Below are 22,747 nucleotides of genomic sequence, written 5' to 3'. Positions count from 1 at the left end.
AGAAAAGGAGAGATTAGGGGAATAATTCTAATACGATATTACCCTCGTTTCTTACCTTAAGTCTTCTTAACTGGTGTGGTACAAGTCAAATTACTAACAGGTAAGATATATTCCTTTTTCATACGTTTTTCATTTTTCTTATATTAAATATGTATTAGATATTAGATATATTTTCTTAGAGAGTTGCACTTTTCAATAACTGCCTTTTGATATCCTTACAAAGCAAGGCTGGTTGATAAACCAGATTTTCGTTGGTTAATAGTTTGTTGCTTTTTTATCAATGAGCTGACCTGTACAATACTATGCAGATATACTTGACGAATTAACCTTCTTCTATACTCCAATTTAATTTGAACGAGGAACCTCAATGTTAAATTGGCAAAATGATAAAAAATCTACATACTAAAAGGAATAAATATGATAGTTATATACTTGTAAATTCTTTTATTGAAACTAAAAGAACAATATTTTTGTACAAATAAGACTATTTGCAGAATACATATATTGCTTTTTTACGTTTATCGCGTGTCAATTTGTTTAAACCACACGTCAAGGCAAAGGCTGTTTTACTTGCGAAGAAAGCTTGGTCAGCGCTGATCTAGACTTTATTCATCTGACGCAGCATTTAATTCGTTGGGTCTCTCCACTTCTTAAATACTTTATCTAACAAATGAAAAAACTATTAATTCAATCTCAATCGCTACTACTACAATTCTGCACTTTACTCATAACATCTCTCTCTCTCTCTCTCTTTCTTTCTCTCTCTCTCTCTCTCCCTCTCTGATTAATTTGAATATTCAAATTTGATACTTTTAACAGTTAACTTGTAACTTGTTCGATAAGCAATAAAATTAGCGTGTTCAGCACGACGTTTTACGATTTTCATAAATTTTCAACTATCTCCTCTAGTCACGTAAGCTTTCGAGATTACGTTACATTGTCTTCTAATGAATACTATCTAGTTATCCACACATTGTTGTTGGATGATGAGTTCGAAGGAAAGGCAAGGTAGGATCAATTCCATCTCGAGGATTCTTTAACAGGGCGTTTAGTTCTCTAACGAGCAGTTACGCAACAATGTCGACGCCATTGCGGCTGGTTTGCTACCGTATGCAGCGATTGTCGCGCATAAAGCTGTCCTTTGCCAACGAATTGCGAGAATACCAGTGCCTCGAATCGCTATCAGATCGTCACGCTATTATTCCGTTCGAAGATTTCACAGCGAATACCAAAGCCGCGCCTCCGCCTCCATAAACCTTCTTCTTGCAGAGATAATTCCCTGAACGCGCTCATTCTCTGCTCATACTAAGGAACACGAGTTAGCTATTGATGAGAGAACTTGTTCGTGTTACATGGAATCTAGATATTCGCTCGATTGTGGGATTAGCTTAGTTTAGATGGCTTTCAGTTGGTACACGTTACTTTCCGTGAATCGTGTAGATGTTCGTTTCTGTGAATTGCATAAGATATGAATATTTTTAAGAAGATGTAATTAAATTAAAGATGTAATCAAGTTGCATTTAACACTAAGGATTATCAGAGTTATTGAAGTTACAAATTCGTAATTTATACGAACCAATATATCTCACAGTAAAATAATTCTACAAACGTAGTATCGTTGCACTCCGTTTTTAAAAGATCTGTGTAATAAATTTGAAAGTAAAGAATCTAATTCGTTGATAGCTTTTGTAGAATATCCTCATCGCAAGTGATTACTACTTCATTTGCTTAAAACTGGCTTACAACATAATATATTACTTACGACTCATCTCATTTCATTTTATTCATCTCATAATCGTCAGTATCTATACCAAACTCTTCTTGTAACAAAGATACTTCATAACATTTGAATTTACTTAATAAGGAACTAATGAGATCAATAAATTAATTCGAAAATCATGCACTATATTAAAGATTCAATTAAACGTCATTCAAAACTTTCGCCTAGCTACCGAAAATTTGCTTCTTACTTATATGAAGAATTCTATCGCAGAGTCGAAATAAATACGAATTCAGTGCAAACCAGCAAAATCTAAATACCACTGGTTCACGGGAGTGTATCAGTTCGTTACATGCAAAAAACGTTCTGGGAAAATTTATCGCTGAAAATATATCAAAGCTGGGATCGAGGCTGTTTTACGAAACTTTGATATTCTTGCACCGGCGTATATCGTAATCGTAACAAACGTTTTCCATCTGATTAACAGGTTCGTATTCCGCGGCTCGCGACTTATTAATGTGCAACGTAACGACTGTAACATTCTATTAAAGTCGTGGGAATAAATATGGCGCCGGTAGCTGTATTGTCATTAATTCATCGGACTTTTTTACTGATGTACGAAAATACGAGTTTGCGAGCGTCTCAGTGATTAGTTTGGCAACTAGGCCGCCGGTATACTGAATCCCTTAACCTACAATTTACGTTCGAGAATTTTGGGCCGAAAACGTAAACAAGCTCGCGCAGCCTTCGAGCGATTCGCACGACTTGTGTAGTACGTACTACGGGCTATGCCCGTAATATTTACGTTTATCTCGATCATCGTACTACGGACTTTGCCCGTAGTTATAGGTTAAAAGGTTAACCAAAAGATAGATACGCACATTGTTGGAGATCAATTAATGCGTTGCCGTTAATCATGCCGTCTATTTACGTCTATACCTTTTTTTTTTTATTTGTTAGAATATTTACAATCAATCCTCGTTGAGAATTTTCAGTAACTTCATTTGGCGTGATACAATGACATGGTTTATAATAGTTTATATTGTTGGTTCTAGTAGGATCTAAGGATTTAATCTAAAGGGTATTTTCTTTTTAGTCTGCGGATCTGGTCCATCGTGTCAAGCAGTTGGGTGACTAAAGAGTTGTGGTGGTTGTTGACTCTTGTGTTATATCTGCTTCTGGACTTGTATATTTCATCTTTGACTGTGGGTATCTTGAGGTCGCAGTGGATTGTTTCTTTGGTAACATACCAGGATGCATTTATTAGGGATCTTAGCGTTTTCGATTGGAAGCGTCGGAGTATTTCTATGTTGGAATTACTTGCTGTTCCCCATAGTTGGAATCCGTAGGTCCAGACAGGTTTTATTACGGTCTTATAGAGCGTAATTTTGTTCTGCGTGCTTAAGTTGGAGCGACGGCCAATGAGCCAATAAAATTTTTTGAGTTTGTCCCTGAGTTGCGTCTACACTTGACGTTTTAAGCATCTGATTCGTTAATACGCGAGGCTTCCTCCATTTTTACTCTTTTATGGTCGCGTCAGCTGTTTCATCGCGTACACCAACATGATTTATGGTTTCGTTCCAGTAAAATAAACGGAAAGGAAAAACGAATATTTATTTATGCGTAGTCGTGTCTCTGTGTTAACAGCGTTGACTGGTCCGATTAAAAGCATCGTTCTTTTTCGTTCTAATCGGCTGATCCAGAATTCTCGTTGATACTCTCTGATAGTTTAGATTATTTGAAAAAGAATGGAAAATTCTTTTCGGATTATATATAATTTACATGATAGATGATGTACATGTACGGAATTTATTGATAATAAGTCAATCGAGGATGGTCTTACATTTGTGAAAAACTCAAATAGATATATGAAACATGCAAAGTAGAACATGCAAGTGCGTGTATAATGCACGTAGTATGCAAAAGTGTATGAAATATTCAAAGCATAATATTTGTTATGATACTTGATAGATGAAATAAATCTTTGCTTAAATTCTACATTTATTGCCGTGATCATTAAAATATAAATTTGCATAACAAGATTGGCAAAAATATTCCATAAAGAATTTCAATTTTGCAACAAAAAATTTAAATATATAAAACAGTACCTAAATGACCATATATTTTCATTTAATGTTGAAATTCGAATGATAAAATTCAGTATGAAAGAACAAGTTTGTGCATAAAATTGCGTTATATCATTCCAAACCATAACAGTTAACGCTCATAAAAACGTGTATGAACAACTGAATATAGCTATCATAAAACAAACATTAAGTCATCACTTTCAGCCAAGACGTAAACTAATCATCGTAGCCTTAATCTCGTCATCCTTGCCATAAAGACTACCACTAAATCAATTTATGTTACATGTCTATTCAACGATGTGTACACTCATTAGCTTACATAAAACGGTCATTGAAAACTTCTCGGAATAATATGAAAATACATAGCAGTCTTTTCTCTTTTTATTTTTTTAGAAAAAAAACGGTGTAGTCGGTTTCAAATCGATATAGAGATTTGCAGTAAAAAAAAACGAGCAAATCCAGAAAAAATAAAAATGAAAAAGAAATGAGATAGAAGAGAAGAGAAAAAAAATCCTAGATTCGGATCAAAATCTAAACTATTGGGTTGGCAACTAAGTGAATACGGATTTTGTCCTACCTAATGGTATTTAGGTGTTAATGACAAAACACCTCATTGGCCTCATTAGGTCTTTAACACCTAAATACCATTAGGTAGGACAAAATCCGCATTCACTTAGTTGCCAACCCAATGTAAAAACAGATTTTACTTTCATAAAATCTACATGCAGACTTTCTAAGAACATATTGAATGTTGAATAAAAAGACTTGTAATGTTACAAAAATATTAAATTTTGGTTTACGTATAAAGAAAAAGGTTCGAAAGTTTCTTTTTGAAATATAGAAAATTTTACTATTTTAGAATTACGATCATTTTACTCCGGAATTTTCGTTTATGTATACTTTTTCCCCGTCACGTTAAAGGAAGAGGCGACAGGCCGCCATAAATCGTTTAGGATCGTCCTCAGATACGATGTTCAATGTGAAAGATATGGAGCTGCCGTTAGTTGCTTCGCGTATATTGTAAATCACCGTTATAAACATATTATTGTCGGTTTAAGTGGATCATTAATATTCTCGACATCCGTGAGAACGAACCATTAAAGGTGGATCAACGACACCCCTTGTACCGATCATGTGAAACAACGAGATCCTATCTGTTCATTGATATTCTTCCTGGTGATTTATTTCGTCGCGTATTACGTAGTTCGCGAAGGAAAGAACGTCTTTCGTTCGCTCTTTCAAATAAAAAGGAACAAGACACGGTTGTACATCGTCTACGACCATCATATTTATCGCTTATTTATCTGGAAGAATTTCACTCCATTCGCGCGATTTATTTTCTTCCTTTCGCCGGGGTTTTTTATGACGAGATCGTGCGAATCTAAAGATCTCCCCTTAGCCTCGCAAATAAAACGTAAAACAAGGAACAAACACCTGTCGCGATAACTGGTACGATGATCTTTCCGTCGCGAAATTTTAATCGAAACCTTTGATGCATCGTTTCAGACGGATCTCGATTCATTGTGCCGAGAATAATGCAATTAGTAAGCTCGATAGCATTCCCATTATATGGTACGGTAGAATGAAGAATTAAGGTTTTCTCTTTAATTAACGGTCTCGGAATCATCTTTCTGTGGTGCAGTCGACTTTTCCTTCCATGTTTGGTAGACTCTTTATACGTTATTTTTAATTGTTTCAATACGGTCATGTTTATGGTACGAATTTTCTTCGTTACCGTAATACAATTAAGTCTAATGAAATTTAATGCAAATGTGATATACTGAAATTGATTAACTCCACTTTTAGTAACTTGATAATCAGCGATATTGATAACTTAACGAATTATAAGTTATAGGTTATAGACTTTTTTGAAACTCTACAATTTTATATTACATCGAGTAATTAAATGAGTGATAATTTCTAAAATTTATTTTTTCTTGTTACCGCAATAGAAAAGATTTGCGTAATACAAGAGATTTCATTAGTATTGGCAAAGATAGACTTGTGCAAACAGGGTTTTGATTACTACATTTTACAAATTTTAATTCTATTACACATGAAATGGCGTCTTCAATTTGGCGACATGTCGAATATTCACTACTAATTTTTCAAACTCCTCGACAAAGAATTTTTCGATATATCTGTATTTCTAACTGCATCAAATATACACTCTCGTGTTTATCGATCGCATAAGAAGTCCATGACACTCGAGGCATCGCGAAAGCAGTGCCGCAAACCGAAATAACTTGAAAGAACAGTCACGGACAATAATCCTGAAGAATCATCGTAACACGAGGTGAATTACGATCGTAAATCTAGCTAGCTTTACGAGGTCTGCATTTTTACGATTATAGCTCGTCGTAAAGCTGTGAACCGCCGCGTGTCGATACGCCACCAACTATTTAAGTATCCTAGATACACGTCGAACGTACGAATTCGTTGGTGGACATGTTCTCTAGACGCTCTAGGACGTCGTAAAACAGAAACTGAGTGCTTCTGTAACACGTTTCTACTAAGAAACGTAGGACAGAATAATGAAGAATGATCTATTAACTAGGGAAATGAATTTGAAAACCACAACGATGTGGTATATCGCGCTCATGTTATATGTATGTAGCCTGTTTCGTACTTATCCTGCACGTAGATCTAGTTTACAAGGCAAAATGTTTTCGCAAAAGTTGTTCTCGTCTGCGTTGGAATTCCTTGAGTGTCTTATTTCGTCATACTAATTGGTTACGTGTGATATAAACATTCCGAGATTTTTGGAAGGGTACTTTAAAATTTTTCAGAATTATTTGTTACCTTATTAAAATGATTATGAAAAGTAATATGGTTGTATTCAAAAATTTGGTAGAATATATATTTAATACAGTATCAGTTTATATAGATCCTTTATCTATACACATAAGTTTGGAAAAATTAATAGGGTTTGAAACATAAGTGTGTAAGTTTCTAATACTTTATAAAAATTAAAATCAATTTTGTTGAAGTAAAATTACTTGCTTTTCTATGTGTTAGTAGCATGAGAACGTGTATAAGTTTAAATTTTATTTTCGTGGACAAAGAACGTTTGATATACATAATTTGATGAACGAAGTAAAAATACTTAGAATTAAGTGTTTAATAAACGAAAAAATAATCGATGGAAAGAGATTTGTTTCAACTATACAGTCACTTAATTAATAGGACAAATTTCACGATGGTAAAACTCGTTTATACCACGTTGCAACATTCAGAAAGTACGATATCTTGTAAGACTCGGGTAGCTAGCAGCAACCTTTAACCTTAACCTTCTTATTTAGAGGAGCAAGGCAACGGAGGAAGTTTTAGCATTTCTCCGAAGTGGCGTCGAAATCAGCTTTCTAAACAATCTTGGCCGCGTTCAGAATCTCCTGTAGTAATGTAAAATTCATTTTTTTTCTTCGACTTCAATGTTCGTCGACCTGATTTCGCAATTCGCCCGTTGTCCTTATGTCGGTGTTTTCGTTCGCCTCTGTCCGCGATTTCACGCGGATTTTAATCATTTCCGATAGCACACTATAACGTGAAACGAAACACGAACACGCGTTCATATAAGGAATCCGAATTACGTCGAGGTGAAAGTGGCTCGAATCACGAAATCGTTTCTGCAAAGTTCCCGATGCACACGCCGATTCTCTGCAGAAACGTGCAGAATTATCGTCTTGTTGTCTTCGTGAAAGAGGAAATCCAGCTATAACAGTAAAATGTATTAAAATCCAAGCAAGCTACTTTCCGGTAATCGTTTAGCAAGATGTTTATGTAATGTGGTAATGAATAATCAGCGTTAAAGTAGACACAATCGATTACGTTTGGTTGGCCGCGAACGCTCGTTTCATTCTGACAAATGGAATTCGATTTGCGACCAAAGAGAAAGTGGCTCGAATCACGAAATCATCTTCACGAATTCTAGTCGTGCGATGATGTATTTCTCACGGATGCAGGAAGACTGAATTTGTACGGTTAGATGACGATGCGTTTGTACGTGTTGGAATAGTAGTTAACCACTACTTCCTAGTGATTAACTACTGTTACATCGTATTAAAGATTGAGCAGCGTATAAGGAAGTTCAATGATTGGACAATGTCAATATTAGTGGTATTTATGAACATTCTGATATAGCATTTCATTTGATTGAGATAAAAACTCCAAATCAAAGTTTATGTTAATATTAGACTACTATTATTATAAGTATCAGAAAATTACTTCAAACATAAAATTAAATTACGATTTATATTCGAGTTAAATGTTCCAATTAGATACGAATATAACTATTCTTCTATAAAAAGAAATTTCCAAATATTCTTCAATGACAAAATTAGCAGGTGTCTCGTAACTTGCGTACGAGACTCTAGGTGCGATAGGTACGAACTAAAATAAATATTATATTACGATAAATGTTATGAAAATATAGGTAGCTTTTTATAAATGAATTATTTCAAAAAGACGAAAAAAGTGAACAGAATAGCAGAATTACAAAATCAATGTAAATCGTGAGTAATACATATATAACTGAAGAAATCTTACTGAGCGCGTACTGAAACGTGAACACATTCATCAACCGTTAAAACTTCCAATTTGAAAAGCTCTCCCGAGTCTAATCGAAGGAACGGTGTGTTCGCCTGGCCTGTTGGTTTCGCTGGAAACGTAGGAGAATTTCGTCACGCGGCGAAAATAAACGGGCTCGAGCGAAACGGCGACGCTCGTATGCCTACGAAGAATTTGAGTTACGTCGCGGAGAAAGTGACTCGCGTCGCATCGCGAGACGATAATCGAGCCGATGCATGGAACGATTCTCACGGCTGTGACGGGAATAAATCGTTGAGATGGCGGAGGATATATTTATATAAGCGTATATATTTCACACACACGTGTATTTGTATCTGCATGCCTTTTCACATATCCTAAGAGAGGGCGTAGGGCGTTTAGAGATATATGCGCGTAATAGAAGGGTATTCGGAGTCCCCTTGCCTCCGTAACAGAGAGAGGACAGGAAGAGATCGCTGATTCGAGATGCCCCACTTTCTCGCGATGCAATTAACGTGGCCAGCCGCGGCGATAACTGCATTATACGGGAGAGTGTAGCTATAGGGCTTCCCCCGTCTGGTTTCGCGATTGCATACGCTGATAGGCTGACGTCTCACGAACGATCGTCGATACCAGTGAATAAGAGCAACCGCGCACGATGTTCTCTAGATAGACCCTTGGGGTATCGTGCAAATGTTGAACTACGTGTTAGTAATAGTCATAGGAATTAGAGAAGTATTGGAAGAGTGGTGGATTTAATAAAATTAAAATTGAACTCGCTGTTAAGTTATAGAAATGAGTATTATTTCTGTTAAGAACATGAAAGACACGATATACAGGATCCGACCGAATAATATATTCTAACGAGCACAACGTGATTCCTTGTGTAAAAATAAGAAATTTTTATTCTACATTTTCGACTTATTTTCACATATAAAACAACCTCTGTCGATTATTTAGTCCGGTCCGGAATTAGTCATGTTCAATTATGACTTGATAAATTTTCAAATTCGATTTTCTCGAAAACTAAATTGAGAATGGACAAATTTTATTCGATATGTCTTTCTTATTTTTCCACAAGGAATCACGTCGTGCTCGCTTGTACATGTTATTCACCCGGATCTTGTAGTAAGATATGAAGCGGTAAGTAGAAATGGCGTGTATGTCATCAGACGCGCGTCCAGCTTTTCTATCGAAATCAATGCAAACGTATCTATATTTTTTTACTGTTTTGATCAGCCTCAGTTTATTATATCTCTAATCTATCTCTTCTATTAACCCCTTAACCTACAACTACGGGCATAGCCCGTAGTACAATGATCGCACCAAACGTAAATATTACGGGTATAGCCCGTAGTAGATGATCGTACCAAACGTAAATATTACGGACATAGCCCGTAATACATACTACACAAGTCGTGCGAATGGCTTGAAGGCTGCGCGAGCTTGTTTACGTTTTCCCAAAATTCTCGAGCGTAAATCGTAGGTTAAGGGGTTAAATTTAAAATTGAAATAATAAAAGTTTACATTAATTATTATTTTCCAAACACATAATATAAACATGTATTGAAAAGATATGTCAATATAAATGACATATAAGAATTAATTTATTTAATAAGTAATCTACTCTATCAACAGATACGTTTAAAAAAATTATTAATAGCATAAATCGGACATTAATCGTGTATCTAAATAAAAAAATGGAGGAATTTACAAAAAGTGGAATTGATTAATTTGGCTTCTCAGGAGCTCATTTAACAGACAAACCTCGTATTTTCACATTCAAAAACAGATAAGGTGACGGTAAAACGACCGATGCATATCCTCCATTCCATCGACATTCTTTTCCAAGCAAATCATCGCACGTACCAAACAGAATATTCAATTGGTCGAAACGTACAACCTTCGCATACGGTATGCTTGATCACGAGTGGGTTTGATTCGATGAAACGAACCCTTGATGCGGTGGAACCGCTTAGAAAGCATAGCTGTGCGGCGTGGCTCGCTGGGTGGTTAATAGTCGGCGTTCCGTGGCGTGCATGATTAGCGAGAAATTATATTTACGAGTGCACGTGGGCGGCTTGGAATAAAGTCGATCACTCGGCCCGCGAGGACTTCCGCGATGATCTTTCCGCGAGGGTGTGACAGGCTTAGTCGAGCTCTCATATCGATGATTTCCATCGTAGCTCTCGACAGGGATGGCGTAGAAACCCGAGCGGACCAAGCCAGACGATAAATTATAACGGCGGGACATGGCGCGTGGACGAACACGCCGCGCGTAATGCAATAGTTCAGGGCGAGAATTGATGGACGAACGAATTTAACGTGCTCGCCTGAAGCGTTCCGCAAACTATTATTTAGGCTCTGTTTCATTTGTTTATGAGCTCATACGTTAAATATTTAGAGATATTGGAAGCGAACTGCGGATGTTTATGCAGTTTCACGTTTCTAAAGACTTAAGTTGCAGCAACAGTATCTAAATAGAGATTTGTTTCAGGTATTAAATGTTATAATCTGTATTTTGTCCTTGATGTTTTATATATTTTCAGACATTATGTGCATACTATATATTTTATTGCAATTTTAAATATTGCATTAATGTGCAAATATATGCAGTATGGCTATATTTATTATCAGAGTAATATTTACTTTTAATAGCTCCAATAAATAGCACCTTCGGCTTTTTTTGTACATAAACGCGTGATTGTTTATAACGATTTCTTAGTGGTTGTTAAGGTTGAGTTGAATTCAACGAGATAAAAATTTTTTAAAAATGACGAGTGTCATATTAGAGATAGAAACAGAGAAACGCATGTGTATGTATATTATATGTTGGTATTAAATGTAAATACATGTATATTATATATATGTATTTCATTATATTTTAAAAGCACTTCTCCAAATGTAATCGATTAAAACTTCCACACTAATATCCTCATATTATTTTATGTTTCAGGTGAGTTTCAAATATACAAAATATAAAAGTATCCAAAGGTCCATAAAATATTCAACCAGCTACAACCAAGTGTAGTTAACAAAAGCATCATATCTACTTAAAAAAGAAACATATCAGTAAGTAATGCTTTCCTTCATTATATGTAAAAGATGTGTTCTCTCCAATTCTCCAAAGCATCATATATAGCCTTAAAAAAAAAAAACACTTTTTCCAATGAAATAGAAATTATTCAATTCCCTCACAGTATATCCAACATTAAAATCAATATATAACTACTAATTCACGCTATTAAATCAAACGGCCCTTCAGAAAATGGTCGAAGCCTGAAAACGGCCCCCTTCGTTGTACCAAGTCAAAAATCGATTTTCAACGATAGATAAATTCGCTACGAGAGATAAATACACGTGGTGGTTGTCACGTAAATAGCACGATCGTGTACGCAAAGCGTACACCTCGCGTCGGTCGTGCAACGCGTCTAAAAACGGCGCTCGATTCACAAAAAGGGCCGATCTAACCGAAGTGGATAGCCCGCGCGGCAAAAGATACGCTCGAACGGATGCGTGGATCATCCAAGAGGAGACTTTCAGCATGATCCAACAAGGCAAAGAAGAAGAAGAAGAAGCGGAGGAGAGCTGACGCAAAGTCTCTCCTCTCTTTCAAAGGAAGAGGGCATCGCCCTGACCGTGACCTAGCCACCGCTCCTCTGGCGAACGCACACACGCACGACATGTTTCTACATACATGTTAGCGACTACGTAGTCAACCTAGGATACCGAACAACGCGCTTTCCTTCGGATTACCGAACGGGTGTCATGAAATTTCATTCGATATTAAATCGAATCGTCATCTCATCGTGTGTCCTAACATATCATTGACCGGCTATTTTATGCAAAAACTAACGCGTAGCGACGCTCGGTAATAACACTCGAGTGTGAAAACACGAATTTACTGGTGATCGATCAGCAATTTGTTAACATTAGAGTATTCTACGGAATTTTCATACATTTATTTAATTACGTAATTGAAAAGGGAAAGGTATGAAAGTCACAGGAGAAACCATCTTATTTTGGTACAATAGAATTTTTCTCAAGTTTCGAACTTTCTGTCAGAATATACGCGCTAAGCAGAACTTTTTTCCAACAGGCAGAGAATTCTGATAGTTCGAAGCGTTTTATCCCCATCAGTGCATTCGCAGAGGCACGAAGATCCTATACACACATGGTCACGCGAATCGTGACGAGGAGCGTGTATATCGTTGCGTCTCGGCCTCCCCAGGACACGTTATTCGCGTGTATTGCCCATCAGCGTGATTCCGCCGGCAGCGAAATCAAGCCCCGATACCTTTGTCATTTTCCTTTCGAAGGGAGAGAATAATCTCTGATTCGTGATGGACGTTCACGTTCAATGTACTACGTTGTAGTTTCTTCTAAGCGATAGTCGATGATAATCTCAGAAAATGTTCGTACATTGCGAATGTTCTTAAAAAGAATAGGAATTCCTCGACTAGTAGAATGTATCTGTATATAGGCAGACTCATGTTAGAAACTTATTGTTGGCAAGTGAATAAAAGAAATATTTTATGTTCGAATGATTCGAAAAATTATTATGGAAATTATGTTAGAAAATGTCAGGACGTATTCGAAGTAGAATACGTTCGTATTTGGTCAGACAACGCATAACTCTTATGTGTGCTTTGTTACCGTGCCTACCGTTATGGCTGTATTGTGACAAATTTATACGTATTATCATGTTGTAGTAATAACAAACATTATTCCTATTATTAATAGATCTTTATTAAAGTGAAGAATTAACAGAAGAATATTCCTTTCTTCATCCAAGTCTAACATTCCTTTTTTATTCAACAGAAATTTAAAAAATTAGAAATTAGATAATTAATAATAATAAACTACAAATTCATCAAAGCACAACAGAATCATATAGTGCCATGATCTAGCATATCGAAATTCTCTGCATTCAATAATGCAACTGAAATTTTCTAATATAGTGTCTCGACAATTTAATCAACATAAATTCGCCGGTCCAATTAAATTCATTCGATACATCTTCATGATTGACTGCCCTGACTGCATTCATTCCTGGCATACTCCGACCATTTCTGCGGTCATTTCGCAAGAATGCAATTCCGGATAGATCGTTTCATTAATTTCGAGAATCATTGGTTAACAAGTCCTACCGCTTGCACACGCGACTAGCCACCAGCGTGAATTCGAATTTTCTCCGTCGGGTAGATTCGAACATATCTTACAAGAACGCGTATGCTTGCATGCAGGACTCTCCGCAACGCTGGAATCAACTGTGCCTGCTGCATGATTTCGTTGCTTTTCCCCGCTCGCGTGCAACGCTTAAATTGTAACGAACGAAATAGCGCGGTGCATAAAGAAAGGGAATTGAAACGTATCGGGTACGCATGCAAGAATTTATGGTACATATATCTTTTCATTAAGGCGGTATTCGATGAACCCAAGCACGAGGGCGTAACGCTAAGACAACGATAACTCGCATGAGATACACTTCGTTGCGGACATAGTCACGGTATCGCAAAGATTTTATGGTAACGCCATATTTATGATTCTTCAGTCTTATTGCAGTAACTCTTTGAAAACATTGAAAATTTATTTTTATCGATGCTTCGTCATATACTTTATCTTCTGGTATGAATAAGTTTGCGTCCTATTCTTCTGTTCCGGTGAACGACATGATGAATAATTTTGAAGTAACTCTTTTTTTATTTGATATTTATTTATGTAGTCACAGCAGTATGAAATTAATAGACCGTGCTATGAATTTATTGCCACTGTAGCTTTAATATGTTCGCAATCAGTAATTTATTGGATGTGACATTTATTCCTTTCTCAAAAACTTTTATTTAATTACTATTCGCTTTTTAAAAGTACATATCGGTATTAACATGGAGATTTAAATTTACCAATTAAAGAATTTAATTAAAAATAAAAGTAAGTGCTTTGCAATTATCCTTTTCACGAAACACAAATCATGATAGCCATAAATAAAATTCAGCTTCGTGAATATTACGCAGGTGGATCTTAAGAGGTTAAACATCCCCTACATTTCACAATAACCAAGACAGATAAGAAAATATTTTCTCAATTTCTTATCATACAATTCACAGAGAATTTCTCCATCCTTTATCCAGTACAAAAGCAGACTTTCATGGGCGTACGATACAACCATGATAAAGAAAACGTATCTCGCGATTCGACTCAACAGTTAATAATTTCCAAAGATTCTACCTCCAATAAATTTCATAGTAAAGAGAAAAACAGGCAGGGATGCGAATTGCATCGTTGCCCGGCACTAGCACACGCAATCGATGTAATTCACACTCGATGTAAGTATACGCGTATGGAACGCGCTATGCGGTAGAAAAGTATCTAGCAATGAACACCGGGTACAAATGGACGTCATAACTATTATACGCGCACGATATACCGGCTCTCGAGGCCATATCGAGAGTAACTATCCACTTTCGCCTCGTGCAATCTAGAACGTTGGATTCCATCGTTTTACTGATTGAACGTAGATACATCTATTCGTCAATTGAATCTCCAGAAAGTTTTCAGAGATAAATAGTTTCCTTTTGATACATGCTTACATAAGTGACCTAATACTTATAGTTGAGAGTGTATTAGGTATGTATATTGGTTTGATTATTCGATTCATTAAGTTGCTTAGTTTGGAAATTAAGATGGATACGATGGCAAACGCATTATGGATAGGGTAAATGGTGGGTTTATTGTTCCATAAATGTGACATACTTATTGCGATGTGAAACTAATAGAAAAGGTAAATATCACAGTGACATTCTAGTTATAGCATCGGTTTTTATTAAGTTTACTTTCGTTTAATATGGAACTTTCGCTTCAGGAAAGCTATATTATTCTACAAAAAATAGGAAAAATGAAAACTTTAAAACAATTATCTTATTTGGTAATATTGAAAATACAGGATGATTGACCAGCTAGTTAAAGGAAATGTCGTTGGAGTAATAACTCTGTGCCAGTACATGCAAAATCTATCATCTGAAGTGTATACGAAAGGAAAAACGAGCGTGTGTGGTCCGCGCTTGGTGGCACTGTTTTTCAGTTAATTAGCAGGAGAATCACTCTATTAATTCTCGGAAAGCGTTGGCTGGATTGTCTTTAATCTAAACGCTTTCTGGACTATGTTTGTATGAGTATTTTCTGAACTAATATCGCTATTACATTTAAAAAATTTCGTTCTATTTCCAAGAATTTCCAAGTGGCATAATTCGATAGAAATTTAAATAGCACATAAACGGAAGCTGAGGCGGTGATGAAAGGAATAATAAAGTTAAGGGCCACGATAAAATGGATCAATGCAACGGTCAAGAGAAATGTGTTACGAAATGAAAATTAATTTTTGTAATGTTGCGAACGATTTAACGAGTTCCAAAGCTCTACTTAAATTCGACGACGTGCACGAATTGCATGGCCGTGTCATAGCCGTAAAATGCTATGACGTAGATTAATAAAAGACCCAGTTGAGCCCGTGAATTGTGCTAACATAAAGTCACCGTTTTATGTACCATAAAATGTTACGGCACTTCTTCCAGGGGCGCGTTTGCACGCCTGCCTGGCAAAAAAAAAAAAAAAAAGAAAGGAGAACGAAAATGAAAAGGGGAGCAACGCATAAAGACATGCTTGTAGCTTGCTTGTAACATTGGTCAAATTACGCGGTGGTTTCTAAATTATGAAAAGTTGTCTTGAAATTGGATAAAACATCTAGCTGGTAAAAAATTACTGTGCTCTTCTTAGTATTATAGATAAGTTCTACTGTTGTAAATAATTCTTTGTTATTGACTATTGAATAACTTTATATACTTTTTGGTATTCATCGAATAATATTTTGTTCCCGCATGAAACACCTTCGTTATATAATAGTACTTACAATTTCATGCATATAATTAAACAATTTTCTTAGAATTGATAGAGAAATTCTCTTGCACCAAAAATAAAAAATAATTTATCCTAATAGTTGTGGAAAATCATTCAAAGCATAAAGTTTTTTCCATAAAGTTGAAAAAGAGAAAAGAAAGTAGACTTTGCCAAATTAAATCACTCTACAACACGTCAAACAAACACTTAATTTCTTTCACAAAGAAACTCAAACAATCCGTCCAATTTATAAGCAAATAATAATAGATCACTGTACAAGATACTTCGCATTGCGGAATACAAGTTAAATTGATATTTTCGGAGGATATGGTTGTAAAACAGAGCGCGTGAGTCTTTCGTCAAGACATAAAGAAGTCTCATTTCAACATTAGAGAAACTGGGATAGGGCGAGATAAAATAAAAACATGGCAGTTGGTTTCTGGGAAAAAAGATTAAATTCATTTAAAGTCAACTTTGACTTGGGAACTCGTAAGATCTCGGAAATACGAGGTTATTTTGGCGAATTAGAGAATTTATCGTGTGATTCGTCCAATTTTTCGCACCATTGGAACCACAGCTGCGATCATCTCAATATATTTTCAGATCTAACACGTCTGCGACCTCGTGTTCATTTTACACACTCACCCTTTTTCGGTCTTTATAGAACTTTGTCTCTCGCAGTGAGGAAGCGAGACATCATGTCGTTTCGGCGTCGTCGTTATAACGTACGATTTTCGAAATTATATCTCCAGCCTATTGTAGAGCTAATTCGAGCAGACATGTGTAAATATTCTAATTAGAGGCGGCGCAAAAGCTTGGACGTTTCTCAGAGCGTAACGAGTTCAAACAGAAAGAGAGAGAGGGGGGGAAGAGACAGAGAGAGAGAGAGAGATTTTCCAGATCGGCGACGTTCATTATTTTGATTTCTTGTTGTTTCTTGACTTCGCTCATGGCTATGGCCTACATCGTTCAGTGTCCTCTATTTAAAGATGGCTACGCGGCGAACTCTATATCACAGTTTCATGAATATGTAACCAGCATTTTATTATGTTGGTTAACTTCCAGTACTTCGGAAAGATAAAATTTTTAATTTGTCCACAACTGTCTGTTTTGTGACAACCGTAATAAAAGATCACATTCGTCTCATTGTTTTTTTATTATAAAATAATTCGATCGTTCTACTGGCAGATGAAGCAAAAATTACACGTCAAGTGGTTAAAAGCAATTTTTTAGCTCCATGTCGTCAAAAGGTCAAGCGTCTAAAGTGCTACATAAATCGACATGAAGTGTATTTTACGATGGTAGAGTACCTTGACAAAAAAGTAGAGAAAAATCAAATGGAAGCTCGTTGCTCGTTTTTCTTGTCTCTCCGCGTCGTCTACGAATCCCCCTAAACCCCATAGATTTCTTTCTCTCTTTCTCTCTCTTTCTTCTTCTTGCTCTTCGTTTCTCCTTGGATTCGTGGCGTATCTTAATGCACAGTACGTGTGCAATATGGCAATGTCGGCCCGTATATCGAAGGTTCATCGTGGGGCCGAAGGGGTCACGACCCAATCGCCAGAAATTCCTTTATCTTCATTCCTGCGTTTTTATTACACCCTTGCCGCCATCTCGGTACGTCGTCCGTTCGATGAACCTTAATTGCGACCTGCGATCGTCTTTGTTGCGTCGGGATCCTCTTTGGAAACGATCACGAACCACTTTCAGGCGTGAACGATCGTGTCACGAACGGAATACCGTAGTGAAAAATTTGAATTTCCAAAAAGAATTCAACGCGACTAAGTTGCGCATCGCTAAATTTAAAAAATATTTATTGACGATTTTGGTTATCCTAAAAAATATCCAAATATGTTTTTATCGTTATTTTATTCGTATTGAGCGATAAATATATTTTTGTACTTCGCTAGCTTGAACTTTTTTGGGAAAAGTATCTCTGTAGATTTATATAAGCTTATAGGATTTCGTGGTTTTCTTTAATATGTTTTTATTTTTAGAATATCATGGTATATCGCAATTGAGAGATTGTTCTTTTTATCATTATTTTATGCTGTTATTGGAATTTTGTAACCATATTTTATGACTCTATTAATTTTATGAATGACTTTATTTTCTTCGCTGATATTTCCACATTAAGTTATTTCCGTTATTAATTATCATCTTTTGAATAACGCACCGCATCACCTTAATTTGGATGTAGACTTTCACATTCACTTTTTGTAATCATTCTTTCCAAGTATGACATTTTAATAACAGGATACGTATATATATATACATATATAATATGAATCGAAAAATGTTTCTTTAAAAAAAAAATTTCATAATCTACTATTAACTGACGTTTAATAAGACATTTGAAGACATATATCAATTTTTACATTGAAGTACAGTGTAATCTCCATTTACAGTTTAACTTTTTCTCCTATTGCTATTTGCGTACCTTTTTGTGCTTAAGGTTTCCTCAATTTTCAATTTCCTGCCAGAGAAACGTAATGACGTTTCAATCTTGCCCTTCCAATCTTGTCCGATTGAATTCCACGAATTCGAAATGGATTTCCTTGCCACGAGGCTTCATAATCGCCTATCGGGCCATTTAATCTACTTGGGACGCGGTGATGAATTCGTAATGCAAAAAGGTTCCCACAGGAATTAAATGGACGAAGCCAGAGCGGAGTATCGAGATTCTTGCGATTAGGAACGCGGAACGATACTGAGATTGAAAGACAGCGGAACGATAACTCGACTACCGTTAAAACAACGCGTGGTTTATGTTACCCTCATCAAACGGAAGGAATACTGTTACTTTGCTGCAATTGGATGATTTAAAATACACTCAGAGCGCGAAGGTGTTACTCGTTAAAATATACTAGATTTTATTCCTTTTTTATTGGTAATTATTAAAATTTATGATTGACTTTTATTAGGTTGTTTATTACACGAATGCTACACGGGAAAAATATTATATAACAAGTCTATTTTTGTTAATTATACGTCACTTGGTAATAAAAAAAAAAAGGAACTTTAATACGAAATGATTGAAGATTTTCTATTGGAGAAATTAAGCGGAAAGGATATACGAATTTACTTTTTCCTAGATACAAGATAGAAGATAAGTATAGAAAATAATAGATAAGATGTACATTTGTATCATTTTACCATTCATACCACTTTTCTTCTGACAATGAGCCTTTCAAATATAACAGATGAGTAAATTATTAAAGAAATTACATAAAATTAATCACAAATAAAGGCTGCTAAAATACTATAAATTGACGTACGTATTACTCGCAAGAAGCAATAATGATACTCTTAAATTTTTATAAGTTTCAGTAATTTTTCATCTAATGAGAGTGATAGAAAGGATGAACGATCACCCGTCAAGCGAAACGCAAACACAAAACATTTAATTATTTGTCTCATATATAAAATTATATAAACTGTTTCAAATCTAATTTCGTATAACGTGTGACGTAAAAGAGATAGAAAAACGAGCAATCATTAAAATTCGATACGTAACATCCTCCCAAGTCGGTTTTTATATCTCTTTCATTTATTGCGTTCAGCGACTGTGACTGGACACGCACGCCTCGTTATCTCAATGGAAATTACATTTATTCCTCAACAGGCGTGAAACGCTGCTTTCCGTGGATTTACAGTTAGATGGTTGGTCATTAGATTGTAGGAATTCTCGGTGGTCGCCGATGTTTGTTGAAATTGACGACTACACAACTCCTAGAAGGGAACTAAAAGCATCGAAAGTGATCGAACGATCGAACAATGTGTTCTTGCGTTTCAACGATTTATCACTTGTTTGCTTTTGCTTGTGAAGCGATTTGTTACTTGTAAACGTACACAGTGAATACAACGCTTTAGATATTTTATCATTACAACATAGAGGAATTGTGATGCGTGTTAAATTAATATTAGATTGTTGCTTTGTCCGTTGCGTGTAAAATTTACATTTTAAGACACGTATTTGTACACGAGAAAATTAATGATGAGAACAAATCCCTTGAAGTATCAATTATATAAATTCGATGAATTTTAAGACAACGACTCGACTTTCGAGTAAACGACAGTCTCTTAAGGAGGATCTATCGATCGCGAGTCCTACGTGATTGTATCGCGTACAACTAACGACGAGTTTGCACTAGTACAAATAACGGTGGTACGATTAGATAGATGATCGTAGGTGTAATTAAGGTTAGCTACGTGGCAATTAGAGAAGATCGCGATTGTGCTCGTACCGGTGCTGCTTTGCTCGCCTCAAAACGATCGTTTATTCGTGTCCTGTGACAGTTCGTGAAATTAATAACGCTCTTTAATGATTGTACAAGATATATAAAAATGATAGACAGCTAGAGATATCGTTTGTTTTCCTTTCTCCAGCGATCTTAACTCGTGAGTCTTCCTGAAGGGGATGATAAATCGGCGAAGAGGTGGAATGCAGGAAGGGAAAACCTTATGGTTATATAATTGTTTACGTAACGAGGGCATAAGTAATATATTATCTATTGGATACCATGTTTCATGAATGTCTATTTTCACATTACCAAAACACATACATTTCTGTATTTCACATTATTTAAATACCTTGACATCTTGCAAAAATTTCACGAATTCATTTGACAACTAGAAATGCGAAAAATATAAATTGGTATTTAAATCTAAAATTAGCTGATATTCGATTCTCTCTATAGATGTCTAGAAAAATGGCAATTTTTCCCAGGCAGCGTTACCAGAATAGATCGTGGCACAACGTGGGTTCGCGTGCATTGAACTGCAATTTAAAGCGGCCCGGTGCAAAGTACGCGCGAAACGGTATAAATCGCCACAGTAGCTTTCATGTTTAGGCATGAGTTAAGATTCTTGTCCCCTTCCCTTTCATCTTCTTAACGCCACACTTCTTCTATCCTCCCTTGTGATATCGCCCGTGCACCACCATTAATATCGAAACGCTAAACGCAAATCTGCGTAATCTTCTTAGTTGCTATTCGCCACCACGACATTAACACCTCGTCGAGCTCTAACGAATATTCGCCAAGTCGTGTTCACGACCTCGAACCCCTTAATTCCATATTTTCGCCATATTTCTCTATCATCTTCGTCGTTTTAAAATCACGCGGGGTTCGATATGGCGCCAAGGAATCTCTTGCGAGATTAGTAGAAATGATAACAACGAGAAATGTGCAAAGTCGCCGATCGATAAATTCCACAAAATTAGAATAGTGGCGACAAAATTACGTTCTAAAATGTTATTATTTGTAACTCTAAATATTAGATTTGTTTATAAAAAAAAAAGAGAATTTTGATAATAGGTAATTGGTTGGATAATAATTACAATATTACATAACATAAAATAATTACACGATGTATTTTATTATGGCAAATTTTGACAATAATATCTGCATTTCTCGGAAGAATCATATTTATTATGGACACCAGAAGCGAATTAGTTACACTCAACTATAACTACACTAAACTATATTTCGACAATATATAACTATACTTTATTAAAAATATGCAAATATTTATAACTAAAAAATTTTGAAAATACTCGCTGATTTGTAATTTCATTGCTTTATTATACCACAGGATAGTTTTTAGTTACGTTTTATCTCGGAAGTATAATTGAACTAATACTTTGAATTTGACTTATTGATCTAAAGATCTAAATAGTTTGTCACGAGACAATATCCAAGACAATGGGGATACGTTGAAAATAATCTTATCCCAACACAATCTTTGAGAATAATAATCTTGTTAGTATAATATTACATTGTCGAACGGTTGAGGCGCCGGTCAGTCGGTAGGATAATAGAAATTATCATGCATTTGTGTTGCCATGTATTGTCTATGTTGGTCTACTTAAAATATCGAGGTTGCTTTCTGCCATGAAGAAAGATTAATGATTATTTGGACGATTTGTTTTATGGCAGTCGAGTGAGAATTTTCGTACGATTGCGCGTTTTCACGTAGAATGAAACACTCAATCTGATAGCCGCGATTTCGTTTGCTCGTTGGCGCGTAGAGAACATTTTTCAAGAGAAGTGGTAGATAATGTCAGGCGACGGGAAGGTAATCAGGTTAGGAAATTTCTAGTATATGCTTGTTATTAAAGAATATGGTTTCTCCGCGGCTATCGGGATCAAGGTAATTCTGGACTTTGCTGACTCTAACGAATTTAGCAGCTACCTAAGCGTGAGCGTTCTTGCGTTGATTTTTATTTTTATTTTTTGAATTTTCGTTGTATTCTCTGTCCCAACACCTGTAGTGACTTCGTCATTTCTCTGTGAATAACAATAAAAAAAATAATGGGAGTATATATTTCAAAATTATTTTAGGAGATCTTACTAAAATATTCATTGCCACGATGAACATAAGTGACCGGCACAAAACTATGTAAGAAAGTGTAATAATAAAAAATTATAGAATATAAGGTATTTACATATTTCATAAAATTCGATACTATAAATTTGTATGTTTCATTGTTCATATTTTAAAA

General features: G+C 35.7%; 1 protein-coding gene across 5 annotated transcripts in view; it reads left to right on the top strand.

Moving 5' to 3' along the window:
- The window catches only part of LOC100644874 (uncharacterized protein CG43427), a 156,761-nt gene that overhangs the window by 106,600 nt on the left and 27,414 nt on the right, over nucleotides 1-22,747 (top strand). Inside the window, exon 2 of one of the 5 annotated variants that reach the window (XM_048408707.1) lies at nucleotides 11,309-11,424. The exons of the other annotated variants lie outside the window; for them this stretch is intronic. The gene's annotated coding sequence lies outside the window, so the exon portion shown is untranslated. The remainder of the gene's footprint in view (nucleotides 1-11,308; nucleotides 11,425-22,747) is intronic. 5 annotated transcript variants of the gene reach the window in all.

This window comes from Bombus terrestris, chromosome 1, assembly GCF_910591885.1.
Source record: "Bombus terrestris chromosome 1, iyBomTerr1.2, whole genome shotgun sequence".
NCBI classification, from domain to species: domain Eukaryota; kingdom Metazoa; phylum Arthropoda; class Insecta; order Hymenoptera; family Apidae; genus Bombus; species Bombus terrestris.
Note: the sequence above shows the minus strand (reverse complement) of the source record. Positions and strands in the feature narration are given on the sequence as shown.